This window comes from Eretmochelys imbricata, unplaced genomic scaffold, assembly GCF_965152235.1.
Source record: "Eretmochelys imbricata isolate rEreImb1 unplaced genomic scaffold, rEreImb1.hap1 Scaffold_34, whole genome shotgun sequence".
In the NCBI taxonomy this organism is placed as follows: Eukaryota; Metazoa; Chordata; order Testudines; family Cheloniidae; genus Eretmochelys; species Eretmochelys imbricata.
Genome location: NW_027554346.1, coordinates 509,971 through 519,018, shown reverse-complemented (window position 1 = coordinate 519,018; position 9,048 = coordinate 509,971). Strand labels below are relative to the sequence as shown.

At 46.8% G+C, this 9,048-nt stretch overlaps 1 long non-coding RNA gene across 2 annotated transcripts; it reads left to right on the top strand.

Annotated features, from left to right (window-relative positions):
- Positions 1–119: 119 nt before the first annotated feature.
- Positions 120–6,964, top strand: LOC144258691 (uncharacterized). Of its 2 annotated transcripts, XR_013344710.1 has the most exons (5): positions 120–379; positions 1,595–1,710; positions 2,223–2,331; positions 5,339–5,406; positions 6,681–6,964. It is a non-coding gene; the product is annotated as an uncharacterized LOC144258691 (long non-coding RNA). The 2 variants fall into 2 exon arrangements; XR_013344711.1 differs by lacking the exon at positions 1,595–1,710.
- The last annotated feature ends 2,084 nt before the right edge of the window (positions 6,965–9,048 follow it).

Sequence of the window (9,048 nt, the reverse complement as noted above, 5' to 3'; positions counted from 1 at the left end):
AGAGCACCATAGAGAGGAGGAGGTTAAGGGCTAGAGCGACTCATGCTGCAGGCATAAACCATAGACGGTAGTTGGACTGAGGCTAGAGCGGCGTCCGCTAGCCCCGATACCACAGCGGGGCTGAGTCCGCCTGCCTAGAATGACTCCAGCGGGGCAGTTACCATAGAGAGGAGACTCGTTCGCTAGAGCGACAACCGCGGGTGGCAAATATAGAGCGGTAGCGGGGCTACGCCAGAGCGCCTCCCATGGGCGATCTGTACCATAGAGATGAGTGGCTAGAGGGACGAGAACTGTCTACAATGTCACACGTGTACCATGAAGGCAGGGAAGTCGGGCTAGAAGGAATCTCACGAACAGCAAACACCATAGAGCGAACAGGGTGAGAGCGGCTGCTCCCCACAAACCTGAAGTCCTGCCGGACAGCGGGAATGGAACAGTGCCTGCCATAGAGCCTGGCCCACGCGGGGACAGAGCGCCGCGCGCTGCTAGCGCGTCCCCTGGAGGAGCGACTGCCCGCCGGGCCATGGGGGAGGGGCAGGGAACGGGCCTCAACCCAGCCCCGCCCCCTGCCTCACCACTGCCCGCCCCCATCCTCCTCTGTCTCTGTCCTAGCCCGGCTGCCTCACCCCCCTGCAGCTCCCACCCCGCTGTCCACTGGCACCTTAAAGACTAAGCCATTTATTTGGGCATCAGCTTTCGTGGGTATCTGAAGAAGGGGGGGTTACCCACGAAAGCTGATGCCCAAATAAATGGCTTAGTCTTTAAGGTGCCAGCGGACTCCTTGTTGTTTTTGTGGATACAGACTAACGTGGCTACCCCCTGATACTTCAGACCCAAAAGGCCCCCTACCCCCATTACAGTGCGGCTCCAAACAGATTAGTACGGGCCAGGGGAGTTCGCAGCTCAGAGCGATGGGCTCAGGCTCTCCGCAGACTCAGGGCAGTGGTGCTGTGTTAGTCAAGCTTGTGGCAGCTCCTCCCTCTCCCAGGGGTGGACTCAAGCAGCATTGGTTACCCTCAGATTGTTTTTGGAAGGTTATCGCTACAGCCATGAGGCTTAGCCACTTACTCTTTAAATGCAAGCTGAGGGTCAGGAGTATCTGAATACACCTGTGGGCCCCATACAAATGCCTCATGGGGCCTGCATGTTTGTCACACCTGTTGTCATTTTCAGCTGGAGAGGTGTGCTCAGTTGGTTTGCAGCTCCATGTTGCTAAAGCTTTGGATTGAGTTGGTTTTGGGGTGGCTGTCTTGATTTAGGTGTGCCGGAAACTGTGTCCGATTTGTGTCTGAATTGTAGCAGAAGCCATCCAGACTTGATTTAAATACTTCAAGGAATGGAGAATCCAGCCCATCCTTAAAAACTTGTGCCTTACTTCCCATATGAATGTGTCTCACTCCAGCTTCTAGGTGCTGGATGAAAGAGCCCTGTGCCATGAGAAATTGCCTCCTGATGTAGGCCCAACATGTCAGCAACAGCAGTGTGCAGGAGGTCAGATTAGGTAATCACAGTAGACCCTTCTGACCTTAAAGGCTGAGTCTATGTCACCTCTTAACCTTCTCTTCTATAAACTAAATAGTTTGTGCTTTTTCAGTGTCTTCCTGTGAGGCAGGTTTTCCAGACCATGAGTTGCTCTTGTGAACCCTTTTTCTGAACCCTTTCCAATTTATCAACATCCTTTTTGAAGTCTGGACACCCCAACTAGACAAGGTATTCAATAATGGTCTCACTGATGCTATTACTCCCCCTCCCTGCTCCTACTTGATACTTCCCTGTTTATATATCCACGCTCACATTTGCCCTGTTGGACACCACATCACACTGGAAGAGCCTGTTTGGTTCAGTGTACAGTAGGGTGGGCTGGATTATATTGTCAGTTGATAGATTATAAACCCAGAAAAACCCACTGTGATGATCTAGTCTGACCTCCTGTATCACATGGGCCATAGGACTCCTCTTGAGTTAATTCCTGTTTGAACTGGAATAGACGTTTTAGCAAAACATCCAATCTTGATTTAGAAATTGCTGTCACAGTCCTGGTAAATTGTTCCCTTGTAAAAACTTGCATCTTATTTCCAATCTGAATTTGTCTAATTTCAGTTTCCAGACACTGCATCATGTTACATGTCTGTCTGCTAGATTGAAAAGCCCTCTACTATCAAACCTCTGTTTCCTATGTAGATATATATAGATTGTCACCTCTTAATTTTCTCTTTGTTAAGGTAAACAGAGACTCAAGGAGCTCAATTGCTATCATCTTTCCAGCAGTTTTAGTGATGGCTTTCATTTCTCCAGGACTCTTTATGGCATGGAAGGCCCCAGAGCTTTGAGGTAAGGGAGATGTTTTGTGGGGTGGGGCGGGGCAGGGCGGGGCAGGGCAGCAGTACCTGTGCATTGTTTCCTTGCCCCCTCCGCTCCACTGTTTAAGGGAAGATGCCTCCCCATGCATTCTGTAAATATACATTGCCCTGAGAAAACAAATCAGGGATTTCTGCTCCAGACAGGAAATTGACTAGTGAAGCCCTGGCTCCTTCTACCACTCCGCTACATGGACCATATTCTGGACAGCAGTGACTCTCTGAATAGGACTTAGGGTTTGTGGTGGAAACCAACTGAACATGAGCTCCCAGTACAAGGCTGTGACTAAGAGAGCGAATATGATCCTTGGATATATAAGCAGAGGGATATTGAGTAAGAGCAAGAATGTGGTATTTCCTTCTGAATACAGCATTAGTGAGACCATCACTAGATTCTGTTTCCAGGACTGGTGTTCACACTTCAAATAGGATGGTGACAAATTAGAAAGGGTTTGGAAAAGAGCCACAAGGATGATCTGGAAAGCCTACCTTAAAATGAAAGACTAAAGGAGATTTATCTATTGAATATGTCCAAGAGAAGGCTAAGATTCCCATCTGTAGGCACCTATGTGGGGAGGGGATTTCTGATAGCAGAGGGCTCTTTAATCCATCAGACAAAGGCAGAATGAAATCCAATGGCTGGGAGCTGAAGGAAGAGAATTTAGGGTAGAAATAAGACACAGATTTTAAACGGGAGAGAACATCTCCCCTTGGGATGTGTTGGATTCTAGATTGCAGAGAGTCTGTAAATCATCCTGGAGCGTCTCCCCTGAAAAGCTATGCTCTAGCTCAGCCAGATGCAGGAATCACTGAGATTTTCTAGCCAGGATTATATAGGAAGCCAAACCGGATGGGCCCTTCTGACCTTAACATCTCTGAACAGTATAGTAGTCCCTGGAGATCGGAGCCATGCTGTGTGGGATGCTGTACAAACACAGAGCGAAGGGCAGGCCCTGCCCCAATTTAAGGCCCTGATCCTGCAAGGACTTACGCATCTGTGAGTAGTTCATTGACTTCAGTGCCTAAAATTAAGCATGCGTGTAAGTCTTTGCTGGATCAGGACCTCAAGATGAGACAGACAAAGGCTGGGTGGGGAAACAGAGACTAACAGAAGAAAAGAAACTTGCCCATGGCAGGTCAGCAGCAGAGCCAGGAAGAGAACCCAGGAGGCCTGGATTCCAACGTAGTGTTCTGTCCACTAGACCACGCTGCCTCATTTGAATGGAGCAAGGTCATTTTATGCCAGCTGAGGATCTAGCCTCTTGAAGCACACATGACGGTTTCTTCAGAGACCCTGTTTTGGGGGTTTATAGTATGCTCAGGTAGTCCATTCCATAAAGATCCATCATCTAAGAGTTAGTCACTGGAAGAGACCAGCTTTGGGGCCTGTTACAGGGCCATCATCTAGTCTTACCTCCTGTACATCACAGGCCAGACAATTTTTCCCAGTTCCACCTGTGTTGAGCCAAATCGCTTGTGTCTGGCTAAAGCATTTTCCAAAAAGGTCTCCAGCCTGGATCTGGAGACAACAAGAGATGCACAATCCACTACTTCCTTTGGGAGTCTGTTCCAGTGGGTAAGGCACACATTTATACCAGTGAGGGTGATTATTTCTTATTGGAATTCAACTGGCTTCCGCTTCCAGCCAGTGGTTCTTGTTCCAGCCAGTGGTTCTTGTTCTGCCTGTCTCTGCTAGAGTAAAGAGTCCTTTAGTACCTGCTATTTTGTCCCGTGAAGGTCCTGCTGCACCATAATCATGTAATCACTCAATCTTCTTTTTGGATGAGACTGAGTTCGTTAAGGCTCTCCCTCAAAGGCCCTCAAATAATTTTTTTCCCTGTCAAACTAACCCAATTACTTTCTTTCATGAGATTACAAGTTTGATATAAGTCTGTGTTGATTTAATATACTTAAACCTCTGTAAGGTATTTGACTAGGTACTGCAGGACACTTTGATTAAGAAACTAGAACAATACAAAATCAACATGGCACACATTAAATGGATTAAAAGTCTGCTTACTGATAGGCCTCAAAATATAATTGTATAGGGGGAAGGTGTGTTTCCAGTGGCCCCTGCAGGGATCGGTTCCTGGCCCTGCACTATAACATTTTTATCAATGACCTCGAAGAGAACATAAAAACATCACTTATAAAGTCTGCAGATGACGAGGACAGGTCACTGATGCAGAGCGATCTGGATTGCTTGGTCAGCTGGGCACAAGCAAACAATATGCATTTTAATATGGCCAGATATAAAGTCAGACATCTGGGAACAAAGAATATACGCTGTGCTTACGGGATGGGGGACTCTATCCTGAGAAACAGTGACCCTGAAAAGATTTAGGTGTCATGATGGACAATCATTCAGACATGAACTCCCAGTGCAATGCTGTGCCTAAAAGGGTTAATGTGATCCCTGAATGTATAAATGGGAATATCGAATCGGAGTAGACTGGTTATATTACCTTTGTATTTGGCACTGGTGCAACTGCTGCTGGAATCTTGTGTCCAGTCCTGGTGCCAACAATTCAGAAAGGATGTTGATAAATTAGCAAAGGTTCAGAGAAGAGCCACAAGAATGAGGAAAGGATTAGAAAACACGCCTTATAGTAACAGACTCCAGGAACTAAATCTAGTGAGCTTAACAAAGAGGGTGACTTGAACACAGTCTATAAGTCCTTAAGTGGGGAACAGAAATTTAATAACAGAGAGCTCTTCAATTTAGCAGAGAAGAGGCAATGACTGGAAACTGCAGTTAGCCTTGTCTATACTGCAGAGTTTTTGTTTGTTTTTGGCCAAAAGGCAGCTTTTGGTGATGAAACAGTACTGCAAGGCCACTTTTGGTAACAAAACTCTTCAGTTTTGGTGACAAAATAAAATCACCTAAACGAGAGTCATATGGCTTTTTATGCAAAAGTATCGTTGCCAAAGTGCCAGTGTAGACACCGCGCTTGATTTTTATCACTTTAATTGGCCTCCAGATGGTGTCCCACAATGCCCATCCTGACTGCTCCGGTCAGCAGTTCCAATTCCACTACCCTGCAGCCAGGTAAGCAACTGTCTGCCCCTCCTCCTTTAAAGCCCTGGGAAATTTTGAAATTCCACTTCCTGTTTGCTCGGTGTGGAGAGCTCATATCATATCTTCCCAGCTGACCATGGCGGTTCCATGCGGCAAACACTCTCCTGCTTGGACCAATGTGGATCTGCTGGATCTGCTCAGTATTTTGGGAGAGGAGGCTGTGCAGTCACAGCTGCATTCCAGCCATAGGAATTTCGATACCAAGTGGTGGATTTCTCAAAGCTTGTGCAAAAAGGGCTGTGCTTTTTTGGACATGCTGCTGTGCACAGCAAAGGTCAAGGAGCTGAGGCACGTGTATCAGAAAGCAAGGGAGGCAAACCATCACTCCAGTGCCGCTGTTTTGATAAGGAGTTGGACACTATCCTCGGCAGCGACCCCACTTCCCCCACCCAAGAGCCCCATGGATACTTCGATGGGGCTGGAGCTGGCAGAAAGTGGACCTAACCCAGAGAATGAAGTCATTGATGAAGAAGTGGAGGTAGCTGACAATGTGGAGCACACAGTAGGGTTGCCTGGTGGTGCGTCCAGTCAGGAGCTATTCTCCACTCCGGAGGTATCTAGCCAGTCTTGGCAGTCACACTGCAGTGAGCAAGAAGCAGGAGCAGAGACTCCGATAGGTGGTTTTGCTTTGTGAAATGCTGAGGTGGGTTGAGGGCATAGAAATGGCTATGTTTCTGTGTGCTGGACATTTCCCTGTGCAGCTATGCACATTGTGATTTCACAGGAATCCTCCAGAGAGATCTCAAGGAAACTTTCCTGGAGGTACTTGGCAATCCTCTGCTGAAGGTTTCTTGGCAGAGCTGCTTTGTTCCTTGCCCCATTGAAGGAAACTTTTCCGCGCCAGTTCTGCAATCACTTGTGCAGGGACAAAGCGGCACCCAGGTGAGCAGCATAGGGATCGGGGCAGAAGCCACAAGAGTGTAGTAGATGCACCCTTGCTTCCCTGCTTACCCTCAGGAGTGAGATATCTGGTACAACCACCACCTGTGGAAAAGGTTGGGAAAATTTAGAATATTGTTCCTAGTCGACTGTACCACGACCCTTTCATATTGATTTTCTCCCGATGTACAATGTCCCCCGCCCTGAGGTATACTCACGACGCTTGGGGTGTTGGCCGGTGTTCGCCAGCATTTGGTCAGTGAGAAAGCGATTGGTATGTTACTTAGGTGTATTTTACTGTACTGTTTCAATGCTGTGCTCATACTTAATCATGCTTCTGTGTATTGTTCCTTGTGTTTCTGCAGATGTGGCCTTCAGAGGCATCCCCTACACACCGGCAGAGTGCTTCCACCAGATAAGAAAGCATCCAAGATGGAGCAAGGAAGACATGTTCCAGCAGGTGCTGCAATACTCAGATGCAGAAAAGAGGGAACGCAGGCAGTGAAGGGAAATGGAAAGGTTGGACAGAAAAGAAAATGAGGCTTTCATTGGGGATGCAATGGAGAGGATGATTAAAGTTATGGAGAAGCAAACTGAGATGCTACAAAAAGAAAAGGAGTACTTGTGGCACCTTAGAGACTAACCAATTTATTTGAGCATAAGCTTTCGTGAGCTACAGCTCACTTCATCGGATGTATACTGTGGAAAGTACAGAAGATCTTTTTATACACACAAACCATGAAAAAATGGGTGTTTACCACTACAAAAGGTTTTCTCTCCCCCCACCCCACTCTCCTGCTGGTAATAGCTTATCTAAAGTGATCACTCTCCTTACAATGTGTATGATAATCAAGTTGGGCCATTTCCAGCACAAATCGAGGTTCCCCCCCCCACACACACAAACCCACTCTCCTGTTGGTTAATGGCTTATCTAAAGTGATCACTCCCCTTACAATGTGTATACGTTAGATAAGCTATTACCAACAGGAGAGTGGGTTTGTGCGGGGGGTGGGGAGAAAACCTGGATTTGTGCTGGAAATGGCCCAACTTGATTATCATACACATTGTAAGGAGAGTGATCACTTTAGATAAGCTATTACCAGCAGGAGAGTGGGGTGGGGAGAGAGAAAACCTTTTGTAGTGGTAAACACCCATTTTTTCATGGTTTGTGTGTATAAAAAGATCTTCTGTACTTTCCACAATATGCATCCGATGAAGTGAGCTGTAGCTCACAAAAGCTTATGCTCAAATAAATTGGTTAGTCTCTAAGGTGCCACAAGTACTCCTTTTCTTTTTGCGAATACAGACTAACACGGCTGTTACTCTGAAACCTGAGATGCTACAGTCCCTCATAATGCTCCAGACTGAGCAGATGCATGCCTGCCCTTCCCTTCAACACATTCAGAACTCTTTCCCATGCCCTGCCCAAACTCCACCCGCAAATTCCTTTCCGCTGTCTGGGACTTCTTGCTTTCCTGTTCACTCCATCTCCACGGACACCTTTAACAGCTCTGAAAGTCAGCCCTCCCCTGGAACCTCCTCTCCTCCCAAGCGCGTGTGTGTGCTGGCGTAGTTTTTTGTGCAATAAAAGCAAAGTTTTTTGAATGAGAAGCACTCTTTATTTGTTTCCTGGAAATTGTGACAGCAGATGGAAGCCACATGTAAACAAGCAATTTAATCGTTTGCTCACATTGAGTCCTAGGCCACAAAAATCACAAGTAGTTCCTTGCAAAACTTGATTTCATTAAGCATTGTAGTCCAGCGCATAGCAACATACATTACTGGTTCTCACCTTTAGTGTTGTCTCAAAGTCTCCCTGATTTCAATTGCTTCCCACTGTGCCCCTCTAATAGCCCGGGTATCTGGCTGCTCAAATGCAGCAGCCAGGTGGTCTGCCTCAGCAGTCCACCCATGAGCAAACTTTTCACCCTTACCTTCACAAATATTGTGCAATGTGCAACATGCAGCTATGATCATGGGAATATTATCTTAATTGAGCTCTAACCTGACATAAAGGCATTGCCAGCATGCCGTTAATCTGCCAAATACACATTCCATGATCATCCTGCCCCTACTCAGCCTATTGTTGAACCGCTCCTTACTGCTATCTAGGTTTCCAGTATAAGGCTTCATGAGCCATGGCATTAAGGGGTATGCTGGGTCTCCTAGGATCATTATGGGCATTTCAATATCCCCTACTGTAATCTGGCCTGGAAAGAAAGCCCTTGCTTGCAGCTCTCTGTACAGGCTGGTGTTCCTGAAGATACAAGCGTCATGGAACGCTGGGATGGAAAGCAATGGATGGAAAACAATGCATCGTTGGACAATGAGCCCGGACCCATGATGCGCTGCAATCCACTCTGCTTTCCCACAAGACCTAGCAGCGGAAGGTGGAGAGCTGAACTGTGGGATAGCTCCCCACAGTGCATTGCTTTGTCGAAGCTACTGCCCCGAGTGGGGACACGCTTTGCTGACAGAGGAAAAGAACATGAACATGAAACAAATTTCTTTTAGCACTTTTTGATCATTGACAAAACTTTTGGTGAAAAAACTCTGCCAGTGTAGACATGGCCTGAGATTGACTAGAAATAAGGTGTGAACTTTTAACAGGTTTCAGAGTAACAGCCATGTTAGTCTGTATTCGCAAAAAGAAAAGGAGTACTTGTGGCACCTTAGAGACTAACCAATTTATTTGAGCATAAGCTTTAGTCACTTTTGAAAATCTTGTCCACA